Source organism: Camelus bactrianus, chromosome 28 (genome assembly GCF_048773025.1).
Source record: "Camelus bactrianus isolate YW-2024 breed Bactrian camel chromosome 28, ASM4877302v1, whole genome shotgun sequence".
Classification (NCBI taxonomy): domain Eukaryota; kingdom Metazoa; phylum Chordata; class Mammalia; order Artiodactyla; family Camelidae; genus Camelus; species Camelus bactrianus.
The window spans coordinates 17,834,487-17,851,421 of record NC_133566.1 but is presented as its reverse complement, the minus strand read 5'-3'; the positions used below and the strand labels follow the sequence as shown (position 1 = coordinate 17,851,421).

The following is a 16,935-nucleotide window of genomic DNA, read 5'->3' as shown; positions in this document are numbered from 1 at the left end:
TTTCTCTCTAAAATGGCCAAACTAAATGAAGCTAGGCACTTTTGAAGGGATAAAAATTAGCTGGGGGAAAAAAAAAGATTTCCCTGAAATAGTTCCTTCCTTGGTAATGCCAGGTGAGCAAATGTTAGGATGGAGAGGCAAATGTATGGCGGCTGCAGTAGATGCGTTACCTCATTGGATGGATGGAGGGAAGGATGGATGGATGAGTGGATGGATGGATGAGTGGATGGATGGATGAGTGCATAGATGGATGGAGGGATGGATGGACAATTGGATGGACAGACAGATGGACTATATTTGGTAGCCTTTATTGAGGATGTCAGAGGAGAATCAAGCTTCAGAAACTAGAAGGGTCTCTGGAATCCCTTTCATTCATTATGTGCTTTCTGCTCATCTCAGGGAAGCCTTTTTAAAAGTGCCCTTTCCTAGAGCTTGGCTCCTCTCTGGGTCAGAAACAGAAGCAGGAAGAACACCTGGTTATGGGAAGTCACTAGGCAGTTCCTCAGCTCTCCCACTGGGCATTAACATGGCAATTGTGCAGAAGTATGTCTTGTTTCTCCCGTGCCTGGCACAGGGGGGGATCCAGCACACCTTGCTGTGTGCTGAGGTGGCCACATCCCCACTGGATGTTCAGCTGGCTGGTCTCAGTCCAGGACATCCCTTGCCAGACCCCAGTGCCCCTTGGCTGATGGCAGGTCCAGCTGGGGAGGACCGTGAGCTGTCACAGGTCCCCCTTGGCCCGACCCCTGTGCCATCGGCACACTTGGGGGGCTAGGTGCATTTCAGAGCCACTTCCAGGAGAGGAGATTTGTCTTAGTAACTATAGTGAATCCTTGTGTTGCTTTTCCTGTGTGCCTGGCTTTGTAACAATCCCGAGCGGTAGGCCTACCATTTTTCTGAATTTACAGATGACAAAACTGAATTACCGAAGGTTTAAGCATCTCGCCCACTGTCACAGAAAAAAACGGTAGAGTGGGGACTGAGCCCAGAGGCTGGGCGCTAGCATCTGCACTCTCAACCCCTGGGCGAAACTGCCTCTGCCCAGGAGCCCTCACAAAGCCCCTGGACTTTTCAACAGCATGAAAGACAAAGAAAGGCCAGCGAGATGTTCCAAATTAATGGAGGAGACTTAAGAGACATGACAACTGAATGCAATATCTGCCTTCAGATGTTGAATCAGGGAGGAGGACATAAGCCCAAGGACATTATTAGGTCAACAAATAAGACTAGACTATCAATGGCAGATTAAAGCACTGTCTCGGTGTAATTTGTAAAGTCGATACCATAAGAAAAATCTCCAGTCTTGGAAAACACTGAAGTATTTGATGTAAAGGTCATGACATGTGTAACTTACCTTCAGATGGTTAAGGGGAAAAATTATGCGTTTGTACACACACACACACGTGTGTGTGTGTGTGTGTGTGTGCACATGGCGGGGACAAATGATTAAGCAAATGGAGGAAAATGTTAACAACACGTAAATCTTGGTCAAGAGTGAAAAGATGTTTTCTGAACTATGTTTTATTTTTACAAGTTTTCATAAATTTGAAATCATTTTCAAATTTTAAAAAAATTTCTTTTTTTCATAAGGAGCCCCAAGGCCCCCACCTTAGCACCTGGAGCTCTCACTTCTGCTACCACTTTCTTCTGAGCTCCCAGCCGGGCGCCTCCCAGCCTCCGAGGACCACCCAGCCAGCTTACATGTTGATTCTTATACCCAAGCTGTGTCTGTTTAAAAAGTGTCCAGGCCCAGCAAGTGATGGCTTTGCTCCCCGTGGCTGCCTGATACTCAGAGAGGTGGCCAGACCCGGGGTGCCCAGGGGGTGGGGTACCCCGTCACCATTATTCCAGATCACTACAGCTGGGCCACAGCTTCGCAGGCCTTTAGGGGCCTTTCATTCCCCTGAGTTTGGAGAAACCCTCTCGAGACCACCAGAAACAGCCTGCAGATGGGGGAAGGGGGGTGGCTTCCTCATACTGGGGTGGCTGGTACAGGGGGATTGAGGCGGGGACCAGGGGGGTACATCAGGGAGGCTTTTTAACAGAGGGGAGTCTCTGACCGAGTTCTTCAGGAAACGTAGGATTTGCATTAATTTAAAGGAGAAAGGAACTTCACATAGCTGGCAGGGCACAGAGCAGGCAGGAAACTGGCCTTTCGGGACAGCAGGGGCTGGGAGCTGCCTCCAGGGCAGCAGCGCTGGGAGCCCAGCCCAGTCCTGGCCCCAGAGGTCTCCTCCCCTCTGATGTGGCCACACTGCCAAAGGGCACGTCCTGGGGTGAACAGGGAGGGGCTGTGACTGGAGGGTGGACTCCACTTGCCCTGAAGGGCCGGCACCAGTGGCCCAGATACAATTCTACCCCAGTCCTGCCTCACCCAGGGCAAAGGCCAGGCCCTGAATGGGTGGGGGGCCAGGGAGGGAGAGATTTGGGGTAAGAGGTTAGGAAACTTCCAAGAACCTCTGTCTCCTTCCATCAAAATACTGGAAGTGACTGGGAGTGTGTGTGAGTGACCGTGGGGGTGAGCGTGTACGCTGACCGCCCCCACGGCTGTTCTGACCGCCCTGCAGGAGCACGGCTTCAGGGCAGGGAGGCCAGGGGCCAAGGCTCCCCCAAGGGACACCAATGCAAGGCTTTTTATCTCCTTCAGGGAACACTGGCCCCTGAGGGGAGAGATGAGGCCTCACTGACCCCTAACCTGGGGAACCAGGGGGCTCCCTAGCTCAGCGGCTGCGCAGCTCTGCAGGCCATGGGCCCCAGGGGAGAATCTCAGGATGGCAGGAGGCTGAGAGGCCAGCAGCTGGGAGACAGTGCTGTCCGTCCCGAGGACTCTGTAGTTGGGGGGGAGGGGGGTGGCGCTCCAGTCCGGCAGAGGGTGAGGCCCTGCAGGAAGCTTCGAGGCAGGTCTGGGGCAGGTTGGAAGGGCATATGAGTCCAGCCAGACCCAGTTCCCTCCAACACCTGACAGAGACTCACACCTCCCCTCCCTGCAAACTGGAGAATCCAGAGGGGGCGGGCAGCCACACCCCAGGGGCTGGGCAGGGTGAACCCAGGCCAGAGCAGAGTTCCGGGGCACAGGGAAGCGAGGGAGTCAGAAGTAGGGCATATGTCAGTACTATGTGCAGTATTTTCCTGCACATAAATCGATCCAGTCAGACACCTCACATTCACTAAGTACCCACCTTGTGCCAAGCTTGTGCTACAAACTGGGTTTAACACTATGAAGAAGAGTTATCTGCCTTTAAGCTGCTGTCGGTCCAAGAAGGGAGACAGAGAACACGCCTTCATAGGGAGCAGTGAAAAGAGAAAGCTATGCCCTGAGGACCCCGGGAGGTCAGGGAAGGCTTCCTGGAGGAAGAATCGTCCAGGCAAGGGCCACTCCCAGACTTGCTGAGCAGGAGTCCCACAAGCACGCGGGAGTCACAGCAAACAGGCCTGGCCAGAGTGGGGAGCTGGGATGTCAGCTGAGGGCATGCCGTGGCCAGCCCAGCAAGCCACACGGACAGGCTGGGGCTTTCTCTTGGAGGTGGTGGATCACAGGTGAAGGGACGTAAGAGAAGGGCGACCTGGGCCCGTGTGCCCCAGGGCTGGATCTCCATGACTCAGGGGGGAGGAGGACACATTAGAGGGGTTGGCCGGGGGGCAGAGGCCAGTCTGGCGGCTGGTGCAGGGATGGGGTGCCTCTACCAGCCCTCCAAGGGAGCGATGCTGTCGAGGAAGAGCTGGGGGAAACACTAGGAAATAAACCAGGCCAGCTTGCAAACTGATCGGTGGTGAGGGTGAGGGAGGGGAAGCAGAAGGGACTGAGCCCGTCTATCTCTGCTGAAGGCGCAGTGGGGGCGCCACTCCGGGGGGTCGGGGGGCGTGGAGGGCGGCAGGCACGAAGCATGGAGGACAGGGGATGTCACTCCCACCGGGCTGGAGTGGAGACACATGACCTAGGAATTTCAGCTGCTACTAGAAGATTCCATCACAGACCTGGGGCTCTGGGAGCAGAATTCAGAAGCAGGACAACAGAAGAGTGTGCGCCTCACCCCAAACAGGCCTTTGTAGAGACGGGGCTGCTCTTGGCCTCAGCACCACTGCGGTGAAAACCCAGCCAACCAAACAGCCCGGGGCCCAGCACCCACGTGGCTGCGAGGACCGGAACCAGCAAAGCCAGGGCGACTTTCTGCTTGCGGCAACCTTGGAGGCTCAGGGGCTTCCAGGGACAGCTCTTCACAGGCAGGGGTGGCTTCCTTCGTGCGCCTTCCTGGTGACACCCCAGGTGGACCCCACATTCGCTCTGGGAGGTCCCTCAAAGACCGCAGCTGTGGACCCTCCAAACCCCACAAGGGAGGCCCTCGCAGGTGCCTGATGGAAGCTGGAGGCTGAATTCCAGCGGGATCTGTGCCCGGCAGATTCACAGATGCTCATAGACAGTCTCCCAGTCAGTGCTTCTCGAACTTTAATGTGCACGTGCATCACCCGGGAGTCTGGTTAAAATGCATTTTCTGACTCAGCGTGTCCGAGTCTGCATTTCTAACAAGCGCACTAATCATCACTGGCGTGATGCCCATGGCACCACGTTTCAACGGCACTAGTGGTGCATTGGCTGGCAAGGCCAACTCACCTGGGGAGCTTTACAAGCTCTGATGCGCCGGGCCAGGGCAGGTGGGGGGCACTCAAGCCAAGAAGGGCCACGGCCAGTGCTGAGTGACCCTTCCCCCACCATCTAGAGTCTCAGGCAGCTGGTCCAGGGTGGGACCTGGACATCGGGCTTTGTTTGCTCCCCCGATGATTCTCACTTACAACAAAGTTTCAGAACCTCAACTTTAAAAAGCCATTTGACAAATCCAACCAACACTAGATCTCGTGGGTGAACGCGGATGCTGAGACCCTCACTATCCCAGGCTTTCATCCCTCTGGAAACATCCAGCATCTGTACAGAACTGACTAGGTCCTAAATTCATTTTCTCACTTGCTTCTCATCTCAGCTCTGCAATATAGATATTATTACTATTATTATCATCCTCTTCTCTTTTGAAAAGGATATCAAGGCTGGGCTGGGTTAAGGACTTGCTCTGTAACCCTTGGTCATTCCCTGGGGTCTTCACCTGTCCTTTCACTGCCCCTCCTTGTAAAGGTCCGCCCCCACCACACACAACACCGCTGCCATCTCTGCAGGAAGACTGAGGGCTGGGAGGTGGGTGGGAATTCACTTCCTGCTGCTTTCTCTGCAGTCTGCCCTTGGGTATCAGTCACCACCCCATCCTGGCTTGTGAGGGCAAAGGAGGGAGAGAGTCATCTCCCTTCTAGGGCAATTGGTCCCTGTTGCCCTGGCCCATTAGGCAGATGCAGGGCAGGGGTGAGAACAGAGATGCCCAGCAATTGCCAGGAGTTCAGCTCAAAGCAGACAGGAGTGGAGGGCAGGGAGAAGGGGGTCACATCCCAGTGTTTTGTTGTCTGGCAAATCCTCTCCAATCCTGGCCAGGCCCCACGTCTCTCATTGAATCAGACAGGACCTGTAGAGAGGACGGGACCCTGGCCACCTTCCTAGAATGCCCACCCCTCCCCAACACAGTGTTGTGTCATCATCCACTGCCCCAAGGAAGTGAGGCTTCCCTTCAGAAAACCACCTGGTGTGTGCCCATCGCGTCGTTAGAATGTCCGTTTCCTTTGAACCATCCCATTCCGAGAATCCATCCTTAAAGAATACAAAAAATTAGAAAAAGTAAATACAAGACGAGGATTCATGAAAAAGCAGAGAACCCTTCAACGTCCAATTAGAGAAAAGTGCCCCTGTTACTTTTAAACGATGACACCAACTTTGCTAACGGTGGTTAAGATGAACTCCAAACCTGTGAATACATTTTTCCCATGTTGTGGGAAGGAAAAACAAACAGAACACAAAATTATGTTTGCACAAGCATGTCAACCACTGACACAATGCCTGCAAGGAGGAAATAACTCTGGTGACTCACCCGGGGGTCTGGGTAAAATGCAGGATTGCATGTAACTTCTCATCTTCAACATTTAAATTGTCTGGCATGTGGTTCAAGAATGAAATTTCAAGGACGTAAAATGACACAGAAACTTCAAGAAGTGTCTATGTTAGACCGGGACACTGTGCTGTACCCCAGAGACTGACACGTTGTAATTGACTGTATTTCCATTTTAAAAAAATTATTTTTAAAAGGAAATATTTATGCTAAATGAAAATAGCAGAACACAAAATGATACATACATGAAGATTCTTTTTTTTTTTTTTTTTGAGTAATTTTTTTTTTCTTTTTCTTTTTTGCATTTCCTGAGCACCTGCCCTGAGCCGGAACGGAGCACTGGGGGTGAGCCCATCCCCCACCCCCCACCGCACAAGCCAGCACCTGGCACCATGTCCTGAGCACAGCAGGGAGATGCCCCGACATCCAGAGGTGCCAGCCAGAGGGACAGGAGAGCACCTCTGTTGCGGGGGAGGGCAGTTCCAGGAGAAGGGGATGCCCACCAGCCTCTTTCAAAAAGTGAACAGGAGCTCCCCAGGCAGAGCACGGAAGGACTTCCTGGCAGAGCAACTGCAGGTATGAAAGGGAGAAGGGGTGTAATGAGCCCATAACTGTTCCCGGGGGTGGGGAAGGGGAGCAAGGCCAGACTAGGAAAAGCTCCAGTGTCCTACTGAAGACCTTGACCTTGAGCCTGTAGGTGGTGGGGCGCCCTGGCAGTGTTTTGAGCAGGAGGAGGATGTGATCCACCTTATGTTAAAGCTGCCTCTGGTGTCGGTGCAGGGGAGGGCTGGCCAGCTAGGACGAGGTGGGCTGCAGGAGAAGCTACTGCAATGGCCCAGTGCCTGCTTCAGATGGGAAGAGGGCGGGGAGGGCTGGCCCGAGCTGCTGGGTTAATCAGGAGCTGGAGACTGGAGGGCATCCTGGAGAGGAGTGAGGCTGAGATGCTGAGGACCCCGGGGAGCAGGTGGCCACACCCAGAGATGCCAGCAGGAAGGAAAGGGGAGAGCACAGGCCCCACCCACGAGATGGGGACAGAGCTCTGACTCCACCAGCCCTGACCTGAAACCCCTGGGACCAGACATATTTGAGAACTCAATAATTTCCGGGAGTGGTTAAGACAGGATTTGCTGCATTCGTGCATGATCACCCGTGGTGGAGTCTAGGGCAACAGCCCATAATCAAACCCACTGACATTCCCGCAGCCAGCACATGAATATTCATTCACACGAAGTCCGGAAAGACAGTAGACAACCTCACGTCAGGGCCGATCAGGGCTGCCACCGAAAGAGTCTGAAATCCTTTGGGTTTGGGGATCTGGGACTGAGGATGAGGGATGTCTCATCAGCATCCGTGGTAGCCGAAGACCCAGCAAGCAGCAGGAGGGTTACCCAGGGAGGCGGGAGCAGACGAGAGCTGAGGACAGAGGCCTGGGGACAACCACGGAGGGACAGAGCACGAGAGGACCCGCTAAGGAGCCTGAGAGGGAGCTGCCAGATTTGCAGGGGACATGTAGAAGGAGAGGCTGTCCCTGCAACCCTGGGAGGAAAGAGGGAGCCGTGAGCAGGGACGGCACTGCAGAAAGCCAAGTCAGAGAAACCCAAGGTCACAGGAGACCTGGACCCGTGGGACATCAGTGACAAGACTAGGTGGCAGACAAGTGGGGGCAGAGGGCAGGGAGGTGGGAGCAGCAGCGCGCGAAGCTGCTGCCCCACCCCCATCCCACAGGAGCCTTGGCCAAAAAAGCAATGAGACTGGGCTACAGAGCCAGACTGGGGAAAAAAAGTGGGTTAAAAGACACAACAATCCCAAGCTGGAAACAACCAAAATGTCCATCAGGACCAGAATGGATAAATAGACAGTGACTTATCCACCCAACGGAATTAGAAGAATAAACTACATTCCCCACAGTAACATGGGTGAATCTCACAGACGTAACGCTGAGGGTAAGAATTCACGTACTGAGTGAAGGAAGCCAAGAAAGAGAAAGAAAAATACCTCATGATATCACTTACATATGGAATCTAAAATTTAAAAAAGGGGGGAGGAGGGGACACAAATGAACTTATTTACAAAACAGAGACAGACTCACAGACGTAGAGAACAAACATGGTTACCAAGGGGAAAGGGGGTGGGAAGGGGAAAAGTGGGTGTTTGGGATATGTGGGTACTAACTACCCTGAGTAAAATAGATAAACAACAAGGTCCTACTGTACAGCACAGGGAGCTATATTCAGTATCTTGTAACGGCCTGTAACGAAAAAGAATATACAAATGTGTAACTGAATCACTATGCTGTACGCCAGAAATTAACACAACATTGTAAAGTGACTATACTGCAGTTAAAAAAAAAAACCTAAATAAATGTGATCTATGTTACAAAAAATAAAACATAAAAGCTAAAAAACAAAGAACTCACGTACTTCACTGTATGTACTTTGTACCTCAAGAAAAAAGATTCAGGATGACGGAATTTAAGGTTCCCGACTGCAGCCATCTGGAGGAGGCAAGGCCTTGCGGGCTGAGGCAGAACCAGATCGAAGGGAGGCTGACGGAGTCGGGAAGGGGAGGCAACCGTGGCCCCGTGGCCATCAAAGTCACTCAGCAGTGTCCACGCGTGATTGTGAAACAGCTATGGGGGAGGGTAAAGCTCAAGTGGTGGAGAGCATGCTTAGCATGCACGAGGTCCTGGGTTCGATCCCCGGTACCTCGTCAAAAAATAAATAAACCTAATTACCTCCCCCCCAAAAAAGAAACAGCTACAAGAACTATTTTTGAAAGTGGGTGTGCTGTACCAGCTTATTCACAGGCCCTGTTCCAGAGAGGCTGCCAGTCCCAGCCGTCCTTTCCCTGTTTGTCCTCAGTCCTGGCCCTTCCTCTGGGCAACAATGTGGACCCCCGGACTCCCCCTACACAAACACACACACACGCACACCCTGACAAGGACCAAACCTGGATAAAGGCTTTAGTGAGAGCAGGTGAGAGGAGGGGCCCTGGCTGGCCCACCGACGCCTGAGGCCCTGCTCAGGCTCAGCCTGGTTGTACTCGGCTCCCTTCCTTTGGTTTGAGCTCCTCCCTCGGGGACCTCCGGCTCTCACGCACATGAGACGTGCCCCATCCGATCCCCAGCCACTCCAGGGGCTCCATGTTTGTGACACAGGACAGACAGACCAGGAAGGCCACAGGGGACAATGAACAACAGTTGCCTGGCATCTCATTTTGCTGAGTGACTCTATGAGATCACTTATATGTGGAACCTGAAAAAATACAACAGACTAATGAACACATAACAAAAAAGAAACAGACTCACAGATGCAGCGAACAAACTAGTGGTTACCAGTCGGCAGAGCGGGGAGGGCAATAGAGGGTCCGGGATGTCCGAGTTATTGGGTGTAAGACAGGCTACAAGGATGTATTGCACAGCATGGGGTATAAAGCCAATATTTTGTAATAACGGTAAATGGAGTATCAAAACTTATATTAAAAATAGATATGTTGTAAAACAAGTAAGTTAAAAAAGAATAATAATAACCAAAAAATAGCTGCCTGGCATGGTCACTATTGTCATCCAAGATTACTCTCAAAAATGGTGAGGCGAGGGAGGGTATAGCTCAAGCGGTAGAGCGCATGCTTAGCAAGCACGGGGTCCTGGGTTTGATCCCCGGTACTGCATCTATAAATAAATAAATAAATAAATAAATAAATAAATAAATAAATAAATAAATAAATAAATAAATAAATAAATAAATAAAAAAAACCTAATTACCTCCTTCTGCCAAAAAAAAAAAAAGATTTAAAAAAATGGTTAGAATGTTTACTTCATGAGTCTCAATTTGCTCTTTAATAAAATAGCTGGGCCTAAAATAAATTTTTAAGGAAGATACATTAGAGAGGCATCAGGGCGACAGTTCATAAGTTTCTCAAATTCAGACTAAGCAAGCGGAAGTGCAGGGCGCGCCTGTGAGTGTCCCACCGGGCTGCGTCCCCGGGGTTCGGGGCAGCACAAGCTAAGCCCTGTGCAAAGATTCTAGGTCGCAGGAGAGTGACCTAATTAAACACACAGGCTTATTCTTAGACAAGGAGCCCCAATTAAGGCCCCTGGGCAGCCGCAGCACAAAGGCGCAGCCCTAGAAGTGACCGGAATAATTCTTATTTTTAAAAAGCAGTTACTTACTTCTGATTATGAAAGTAGCACAGATTCATCGTAGCACGTTTGGAAAATACAGAAAGCACAGAAAAGAAAACGCTACCCGTAGATAACCACTATTTTTGCTTCTTTCCTCATGGTCTTTTTTTAACACACGTTTCCATGTTTGACACTTGGGGGAAATGTTTGCTTGCGTAATGTAAGGGGGAAGAGATCCAAAATTATAAGCAGCCTGATCCCAAATTTGTTAGGGTTGGCATATGGGTCTAGTTCTGTATCCCATTTCTTTCACTCAGTGTTAAAACACAAACATCTCCTCCATCTCATTAAATATTCAGCTACTTGATTTTTAATGACCGGACGGTAACCATCATTTAGAATAACATATACACTCTCCCCCTGCAACGGGGCATGTTTCCAGTTTTTCAAATAACTCTACAGTGGAGCTCCCTGTCTACCTCTGATTTTTTTTCTTGGGCTAGATTTACAGAAGCAAAAATTATGTAGGACTCTTGTTATATGTGAGCTTTCTGAACGTGCGAAGCAATTGGCAACGCTTTGAGTAAAGTAGGAGGTATGCTAGTGCCCTCGGCACATCCTGATTCCTGTCGTAACAACCGGGAGTCCTTGATCCCCTGGTGGCGGATCCAGACCCAACACAGATGCCAGTGCTAGCAGGCGCCAGGTCCTCAGAGCCACCTGGGACTGCGTGACTAAGCACAGCCATGGCATTAGTCAGCTTTCACTAGGTGAGGCTGCTGTAACAAATAGCCCTAGGATTTTAGGGGCTTACAACAGGGAAGCTTTGTCTCTCACACACATTATTCAGAAGATGTGAATCTGCTGTGGCTTTATTCCAGATGCCTTCTTGTTCTGGGACCCAGGCTGAAGGAGAAACCCCTGTCTCGGTTCTCATGGCTAAGGACCAAGAGACAAAGCAGAAGCCCACCCTGGCTTTTAACGCTCTGACATGGACATGACAGGAAGGACCCCACTATTTCCGTTGGTCCAGGGAGGTGATGTGGCCAAGTCTAATGCCAGGGAGGGGAGGCACCGCAGGTCACATCCGGGCGTGCAGAATGCCCTACCGAGTGGACAGACAGTAACTGGGAGCAAGACGGTAACGGGACAGACAATAACAGCGGCGAGCTCTCCGAAACAACGGCTGGTGTCTGTCGTCGCATCCTGGGACTGAACCTGACGTCAGCAACGTTTGGCAACCGGAATCCCCCTCACGGTGGAAACCCCCATGACCCCAAATGCTTCCCCCGTGATGAAGGGGGTCGCCTAGGTTTGCCTTTCATGCAAATACAAGCAAATACGTATGTGTTTCTGTGTGTGTGTGTTTATGTACATATATTTATTAAAATAGTAAAGATGTATTGTTAAATTCTAAAAAATTAAAAGAAAAGCCTTATGTGCAGGCTACTATTTCTTTTACAAAGGGGGAGACTACAGACACATAATACATACAATGCACGCTTATACACGCCTAAAACAGTTCCCAAAAGTCAGTAAGAAGCTGGTAACAGTGGTTATTTAAGGAAAGTGAACTCTAAGGGACTGAGGGTGAGAGGGAGGTTTTTCACTCTATGCCCTTTTTCACAGTTTGAATTTTTTTTCCTGTGTTTATATTACCTCCCTCCTCCAATTCTTTTTAATTAAAAAAATTTTAAATGTCCTCTCTCACTCTGCTCTCACATCACACAGTCTCTCTGTCTATGTTTCCTTTGTCGTTCCCACGCTGGGACGTGCCCTGATTCCCATGCCTCGCGCCTTAGAAAGCAGGGTTTCCAGAAAGCCCTGGAAAACCCAGGAGGAGCAAATGGCAGCGGCTCACGCTCCATCAAGTCCTGCTAGGTAAGCCCCATCGAGGAAGGTGAGCTCAAACCTTCGGGCTCCTTCTCTTGCATGGGTCAGGAGTCTTGCTCCTGTGAGGGAGGTGGGGAGACGGAGGGAAGGCAGTAACGTGTGAGAAGGAAGCTCGTGGTGCCCCCAGGACAGGGCTCTCTAAAGACGGGGCTGCCTCCTGTGCCACCAGCTGCCGAGACCCCTGCTCTGTCTTCCTCACATCCCCACATCTGCTTCTAATCTTCAGAAAAGCCTCCTGTACCCCACATGCATGGAACAGGCCAGCACCCCCTGGGAACAGGAGCTGGAGGCAGAGAAAAGGTGAGAACATAAAATCCCCAGGGAAACAGCAGGGATCCTGGGGAGTACTTCAAATTTCTAGAAGGCATGGAATTTAGAGTCCAAATCAAGCCTGTGTCTAGCAAAGCCTGGAGCCCACAATGATGACTGGGTTACAGATGCCAAGGTGCTGAATGTCAAATGTCCCTGCATGGATGGTGATGGTGAGGCAGGTTGTGCCATTGGGAACTGGCTGCTGACACTGTCAGGGAAGCGGGAGAAGCTGGGCAGGTAGAGGCCCTGGGGAGTTGGGGAAGGGGGTTTCTGTGATCACTGTGGTTGCCTCCCTGAAGAAGCCAGAGGTCAAGTTCAGGCTTGCTGTTCTTTAGCAACAGAGCCAAGATGGGCAAACTCAGCAAAACAAAAAACAACAAAAAAGGCATTGATGAGAAGGTGGGATCACAGAAGGAAGCAGCAGAAACTAAAGTCAGACAGGCAGGAGTAAGGGTAGCTGTGGGAACCCAGGGAGCAAGAACTGAGCCAACGACACCTGTCAGGATGCCTCAGGCGTGGGTCAGCACCAGCCGCATTTCTCTGGTTCTAGCCTCGCACACATGAGTCAAAGTGCAGGAGAGACGGTCTCATTGGCCCTGATGGAGTCCCATGACCTCATACCCTGGCTAGCGGGGGTTGCTTTCCTAGAAGCCACCTGACCTTGGACACGCATATCCCCAGAAGGAAGTAGGGCTGTTGCATCCAGAAGGAAAACTGAGCGCTGAGAGGCCAGGCAACCAAAAATCTTCATCCCAGTCTGAGAGTGGAAGGGCCAACCTCTGCATCTATCCCTAAAATTAAGACTTTGAATTGCTCAGTGTCTATACAAACATCCAAACGATATTGTGCCCAATTGCCAAACAAGCCCCAAGCACCTCCTCTGATTTAGCCTTTCCATCGAGTCTCACAGCTCCGGGTAATGGCAGCCGCTCACAGTGGAGCATGAAACAGAAAGCTCCGTGCACACCGTTACTGTCTGGGTTGTGACATTTCTCACTCGATTTCCTGCCAAGCCTCGCGCAGGTTTCTACAGCCACCCACAAGGCGTATGCAGCACTCGCTGGAAGCAGCCCCTGGGAGGCCCACCCTGCCCACTGTAACTTGACACCCCGGGCTGCGAAGGGCTAGAATTTGTCCCCAGCTGGACTTAGCCGTGTCCCTCCTTACACAGGGGAGTGATACACCACCCGAAGACGCAGCCAAGTTTGAATTCCCAAAGACTGACGACAACTCAGTCTCCATCAGGAAATGACATGAAATTAACCAGGGTTCATTCACCATTCAGCCACCAGAAAGCCTCAGGGGGTCCTCTGTCTGTACGGAAATGGAATGATCTCAAGCTATGCTCTTAGAAGCAAGGTGCCCAACATCGTGCAGAGGACGGCATCGCTTTGCAGAAAAAGCGCAGGAACAAAATTATAGAAGTATAAGCATTCGGCGTTTCCCCGGCACCCCCTACGGAAGCAGGGAGCCCCGCAAGGCAGTAGAAGAGGGAGGAGCCAGACGGCGAGTCAAGGAGACAGTCTGGATTACCTGCAATACTACTGCATTGAGTTTTCAAGGCGTTTTGCAGGGTAGTATTGTAAAAGGCAATTTTCATTCCTTTGGGCCCATCCAGCGCCTGAACCTCTATGTTAAGGGAAGCCCCTCTTGAGCAGGCAGAATCCCCTTCACAGTAGAAGCTGAAGATGCCAGAAGCTCGTTTTCTCAGTTTGCCTCGCAGGTGGGGTACAGACACAGGGCTCCACCGATCAGACAGACTCAGCCAGGGTTTGAATCAGAAACTACGAACGGAAGCAGCCGTCGTGGCGGGACGTTCAGTCTCCAGGATGGCAGGTGCAGCCAGGGTCCAGAGCGGGCATTGCGGTGTTGGCAGCTGCAGCCCCCAGCACCTTTGACACAGTATTTTTACCAGAATTCTGGGACATGATTTCGGGGTTGGTCACATCTGCAGAGCCTCCTAGCTGTGACTTATCCTGAGATTATGTGAGCAACCAATACTGCCTAACAGAAAACAGTGATTTCTGTTGCTTACAGCCAAGAATCCTGACTGAGACCCATGCACATGTGCTGTGTAGCTCTCTCCTCAGTGCTCTCAAGAGACCTTCAGTAAAGACCTAGACTATTTTCAAGGGTGAAGCTAGGAGGAGGGTGTAGCTCAGTGGTAGAGACCATGCTTAACATGCACGAGGTCCTGGGTTCAATCCCCACTCCCTCCTTTAAAAAGTAAACAAACAAACTTAATTACCGTCCCCCTAAAAATGAATAAATCAAATTTTCAAAAAGTGAAGCCAGATTTGTGTTTCTTGTGGACAGATCACTGTGCTAAGGCAAGGACACGGAGGCCGGCTTTATTTGGGTTACGTACAACATGCACGTTGGACGTTGTAACTGCTGGGAGAAGATTCTCATCAACTTGTTCTCGGTGGCTGCCCTGAGAAATGAGACTGACTTTTTCTCCTCATTTTACATTCTTCTGTACTGTTTGAATCTTTACAACATGCACGTTGGACGTTGTAACTGCTGGGAGAAGATTCTCATCAACTTGTTCTCGGTGGCTGCCCTGAGAAATGAGACTGACTTTTTCTCCTCATTTTACATTCTTCTGTACTGTTTGAATCTTTTTTTAAACCATATTCATATATTATTTTTAAATTTTTTTAAGTTTAAAATAATTATTTAAGAAAAAATGTGATACATCTACAAATATATCAGAATGTCTATGCAAGAGAAAAGATAAAGTAAAATATGCATTCTGGCAAAAAGCATAGCCTTTTGAGAAAGCAGGTGGCCTGGTAGTCTGCTAAAGTCGCTGGGAATCTTAATTTGGTAGGCTGTCAGAACTACACATTGATTTTTTTTTAGTTTTTTAACTTGGCATCTCTTGATCCAAATTATGTTACTTGTGCGAGAAATGGTTATTTCTAACACAATCTTAAGCATCAGAGGAATTGCTCTGCTCTGCAGCAGACTCAAAGCAAAGGGGGTGGGGGCAGGGAGGGGGAGAAAAGGCCCAGGTTTGCAGGAAGAGTTAGGAGATAAAAATCCAACACAAAGAAGTAGCCCAAACGGTCACTCTCATTGGGTGGGGGCGCTGAATACCCCATCTGTTGCAAAGTCACAAACAAGAGACCAATTAAAAATTGCGGGTATACTCATACAATGGAATATTGCTCAGCTACAAACATGAAAACGCTGCTGATTCCCACAGCAATGTACAAGAATCTCACAGACATCATTTTAGTGAAAAAGACACAAAAGAATACAAGCTGCTTGATGAAATTCACATGAAATTCAAGAAAAGGCAACACTACGGTGACTGAAAGCAGGAGCGGGAGAGACTGACCGCCAGTGGGCAAGAGGGAGTTTTGGGGGCTGATGGGAATTTTCTCTCACTTGATTATACGATGTTTACACTGGTAGGTACATTTGTCAAAACTCATCATACTGGAGCCATAAAATGGGTACATTTTATTTGATGGAGAAGTTAGGGTTCAGGTTCAATAAAGTTGATTTTTTTTAAATAGGGGGGAGTTTTGAGTGAGACCCTGATATGCTGGGTTACACTTACAGTTACAGTTACTCCACTGTGCGTGCTTGGTGCTACTGATGAATGAATGGTGGAGGACTGTGAGCCCCAGTGCCGCCCATTTGGATTCAGGCCATGACTAGACGGAAGCCAGGTTTTCAAGCATCAGAGAAAAGAGCAAACCGGGCCTCTATCCATCCCTCCTCATCCTTGGCCCAGGCACCAAGGGATCCCCGGCACAGGTGAGCAGTTGGAGTAACTCTCCTCTTCCTGCCCTCCCTGCAGGAAAGGAGGGTGAGACATTCTCCAGACCATCACTCTGAGCAGGGCCTCCTGCTCAGCCTAGAGCTTTGGCCAACCCTGAGCTCAGGACATCTTCATCAGGAAAGCACCAGGTGTGCGGGTTGGCTGAAGCCTCCGTTTTATTTTCAAGATTTGGCGTTCGTCCCAACAGGGAAATAGATGAGCAACATTGTGAAGAGCAGACCCGAGAAAGTAATGACCGTGACGGCCACAGTCAGCCCCAGGTTTCTATCTCATGGGATGCCCCACCCAGTAACTGCCTAGGCTGCCAGCTTGACCTTGCTCTGGGGTTGGGAGAGGGGCCAAGGGTGCCGCTGGACCTTGCCCTCAGTCCACTCACTCTTCTCTCTGGGGCGGGAATCCTGCACCCAGTCCCTATACACCCTTGATTACCCAGCCCTGGGATGAGAAGCAGGGCTGCCCAGCAGGAACTGTCATTAACACCTGACTCCAAAAAGCAGGCAGGCTGTGAGGGAGACCTTCCTTACCCTGACTGTAGAAAGAGGAGAGTTAAAAGAGAGCTATTACAGCAAGTTCCAGCTCCAGCCCGCATCCAGCAGCTCATAGTGGATTTGTGTATGTCAGAATGAGAAGGGGAACAGCCCTGCAGCTTCCGCCCATACCGGGACCCAGCCCACCCCCAGCAGGCCGATAACAGCTCCGAGACACCTTGGACCCTCAGCTAGCTGCCCTGGGATCCAGCCCCACTCACTAGTGAGCTAACATCAGTTTGGGGACACCCCAGAACCTGCAGCCAGCACTGTCAGGAGCTGGTTCTGCCCACCAGCAGATCAATA

The 16,935-nt window shown here is 50.6% G+C and overlaps 1 long non-coding RNA gene across 1 annotated transcript; it reads left to right on the top strand.

Moving 5' to 3' along the window:
• Nucleotides 1–4,146: 4,146 nt before the first annotated feature.
• Nucleotides 4,147–11,539, top strand: LOC141575424 (uncharacterized). The gene is made up of 2 exons (XR_012503002.1): nucleotides 4,147–6,554; nucleotides 10,983–11,539. It is a non-coding gene; the product is annotated as an uncharacterized LOC141575424 (long non-coding RNA).
• The last annotated feature ends 5,396 nt before the right edge of the window (nucleotides 11,540–16,935 follow it).